Source organism: Acomys minous (assembly GCF_964271855.1).
Source record: "Acomys minous genome assembly, contig: scaffold_45, whole genome shotgun sequence".
Lineage (NCBI taxonomy): Eukaryota > Metazoa > Chordata > Mammalia > Rodentia > Muridae > Acomys > Acomys minous.
The window spans coordinates 738,035-741,690 of record NW_028182163.1 but is presented as its reverse complement, the minus strand read 5'-3'; the positions used below and the strand labels follow the sequence as shown (position 1 = coordinate 741,690).

Genomic DNA, 3,656 nt, shown 5'->3' with positions numbered 1-3,656 from the left:
TAGATGAGCTTGTAATTTACTAGAATCATACCCATATATGTGCCACATTCAGCATGCACTCCTATCTTTCTCTATGTACATCTCCCTGTTAATGAGATTGGTGATGTAAAACCTAGACTCGCTCAAAGGTACCTGTAAAAAGTTTCACCACAGAGGAATAATAGCTCCAAATTTGAAATCTAGGTGTGAGGTAGGAAGTTCTTTGCTTCTTCTCTTGATGCTAGCAGGTTAGACGCAATGTGTATGTTTGCTACAGAGAATTCAAAATTTCAGTGTTGATTACCACATTAGTGAGGCAGAGACAGTAGTTTCATGTCCTCTGGAGTTAGGTGATGATGGCATGACCTGAAAGCCTATTGGCTTTCCTAACTGAAAAAGTACTTCAGCCCTTCCTGGATCATAAGCACCCTTCCCCTGTATTGCAGCCTTTTCTGCTTTGGCTATCTGGAGGCCTTTCTTCACTGCACTTGTATGTGCCATTAACGGAAAAAGAAGCTTAAAGAGGGTGGTCAGGACACTGATGTCTACCAATAGTTTAGTATTAAAGCCAGATTTGTTTGTTTAAATTGGAAACTTTATTTGTGCAAGACACCAAATAGGATGCATGCATGGTCATGACAAATAGACAGAAATACGCAGCTCAACATCAAATAGTACTTTAGTTTAAATGAAAGAAAATCTCTTTAATGTTATGACAACATACTCCCAAGGAATCTCTTCTTCAATTAGTCATACATTTCAATAAAATAAAGGATTATGAATTTAAGTGTAAATCAGCTTGTGAGTTCTTAAAAATAAAACTCCAACTCTGTTAATCCATGCCAGTTAAAGCATTGTAACTAGATTTCCAAGAAAGCGCAAAGGAAATGAGGTAGTCAGTGACCTTTTTTGCTTAACCAGTCAAAAACAATGGTTACTACAGTACAACAGGCAAGCAGTCCAGTTGACTCGTCTAGGACAGGGTCCTAAGTTGCAAATTGTACTCAACACTTATCATTAGTACATCACATTGTGGTCCATGATGTGGCTTTATGTCAAGACATACCACCATTTGTTACAGAAACACATAGATAACCATTGTTTTTAAATATATATGTACATATGTACATAGTAAAGGGCCAGGTATACTTGCAAATACAAAAAAAAAGGTCCAGGGGAGGAATTTATAGGAAGTAGTTTGGGGTGCACTGGGTCACATGGGGCTCTCCATGATGAGATGCTGGACCAAACTGAAGAGAAAAATATTTTAAAGGGCTGTCTAATTCCATGGTAGCAGCCTGGTTTCTGGAACAATAGCAGTAATTGGGTACACTATAAATGGTAACCCCATTCTGATCATGGCACCATTTATATCATTCCATTGCAAACGGGAGAGCATGACACACCAGTGTGAGATCCTTGGCATAATTAAGTGTTTCAGAAATATCTTGTCCAAATGTGTAGCTAGTACCACATGGTGAAAAGCCCCATTCACCATTGTCCTCTGGGTCTGACCATAAGAGATCACATACTGGGCCCTCATGAGGAACTTCTTGTAAATGATCCAGAGCTCTCACATGATCCACTGTATCTATGGGTGGAGAGAAGCCACCATGGAGGCAGAATATTTGTCTACTGAATCTGTAAGTGAAAGACAATGAAAGAGGTCTGTAAAGTTTTCCCGTACACTGGCATTTCCATACTTCCATAGACACTCATCAGAAAATCCGTATACTTGTGTGATCTGCCGTCTTTCATAGTTTCCTGGCAGTATTGTAATGTGCTCTGGATAGTGCACCTTTAATGCTACTAGAAGAGCCACAGCCTCCACAGAATAATAACCTGGGCCTACACAGTCACTCATGAATAGGTAGTTTGTGTCTGGAGATTTCCCACCAATTCTGAAGAGTTCCATAAGGTCACAAAATTGAACATGTGCATCTCCACAGAATGCAAACCTTTTGTACATTTCTTTGGTAATCTTAAAAATTAATTTATTCAGATTACAACTCAATTGTTCTCCCATCACTTGTATCCTCCTGTTCTTCCCTCCCTTCCACTCTCCCCTAGGTCCATGATCAAAGGTGATCTCCTCCCCCACTTTGTGGTGACAGGCTATCAAATCTCATCTTAGCAGCCTGCCTATTCTTTCTTTGAGTGCCACCAGGACTCTCCACCAAAGGTAGGTCATCAAATATGGAGCACCAGAGTTCATGTCAGAGTTAGTCCCTGCTCTCCACATAACTGTGGAGAATGTCCTGTCTATTGCCTATATCAGAGTAGGGGTTTTGTGTTTATTACTTGTATTGCCCTTTGTTAGTGCAATATTTTGAGTAGTCACCCCTGGGCCCTGATCCATCCATTATGATCTTCTTCTTTCTAAGATGCTCTGGTTTCTAAGATGCTCTGGATCCTTCTATTACCACATCTCCTATATTTCTCTCACCTAGAGTCCCAAGAGGATGTCCTCACAACTGGTCCAATCTCCTGGTAAGTGAAAACTTTCATGGGACATGCCTTTTGGGCTAGTGAGTATATACCATGTAAGTCTTTCTGCTTCTGGGTTAACTTGCTCAGTATGATCGTTTCTAATTCCATCCATTTGTCCATAAATTTCAGGATTTCCTTGGTGTTTTATAGCTGGGTAGTATACCATAGTGTAAATGTACCACAATTTCATTATCCATTCTTCAACTGAGGGCCATTTTGGCTGTTTCCATGTTCTACTGTTATGAATAAGGCTGCTATGAACATGGTTGAGCATATGTCCCTGTTGTGTGGTGGAGCATTTTCTGGGTATATTCCTAGGAGTGGAATAGCTGGGTCTGGATGAAGCCCTATTTCCAGTTGTCTGAGAAAATGTTATATTGATTTCCAAAGTGGTTGTACAGGTTTGCACTCCCACCAGCAGTGAAGGAGTTCCCCTTTCTCCACATCCTTGCCAGCATGTACTGTCATTTGAGTTTTTGATCTTAGCCATTCTGATAAGTATAAGATAGAATCTCAGAGTTGTTTTGGTTTGCATTTCTCTGATAACAAAAGATGTTGAGCATGTATTTAAGTGTTTCTCAGCCATTTGATATTCCTTTGTTGAGAATTCTCTTTTTAATTCTGAACCCCATTTCTTAATTCAGTTATTTGGTTTGGTAGTGTTTAATTTCCTGAGTTCTTTATATATTTTGGATGTTAGACCTTTGTCAGATGTAGAGTTGGTGAAGATCTTTTCCCAGTCTGTACGCTGTCACTGTGTTCTTTTGACAGTGTTTCCTGCCTTACAGAAGCTTCTCAGCCTCATGAGGTCCCACTGTGAATTGTTGACCTTGAGGCCTGGGCTATTAGAGTTTTGTTCAGGAAGTTGTCTCTTGTGCCAATGTGTTCCAGGCTCTTCCCTACTTTTTCTTCTGACTGATTTAGTTTCTCTGGTTTTATGTTGGGGTCCTTAATGCACTTGGACTTGAGTTTTGTGCATGGTGACAAATATGTGTCTAATTGTATTTTTCTACATGTAGAAATCCAGTCACACCAGCACCATTTGTTGAAGATGCTATCCTTTTTTCATTGAATAGATTGGGCTTCTTTTTCAAAAATCAAGTGACCATATGTGTGTGGATTTATTTCTGGGTCTTCAATTCAATTCCATTGATCACCTATTGCTGCACCAGTACCACGCTGTTTTA

The 3,656-nt window shown here is 39.9% G+C and overlaps 1 pseudogene across 1 annotated transcript; it reads right to left on the bottom strand.

Moving 5' to 3' along the window:
- Positions 1 to 1,128: 1,128 nt before the first annotated feature.
- Positions 1,129 to 2,033, bottom strand: LOC311591776 (serine/threonine-protein phosphatase 2A catalytic subunit beta isoform-like; annotated as a pseudogene). The gene has a single exon. The product of its transcript is annotated as a serine/threonine-protein phosphatase 2A catalytic subunit beta isoform-like (transcript).
- Between the last annotated feature and the right edge of the window lie 1,623 nt (positions 2,034 to 3,656).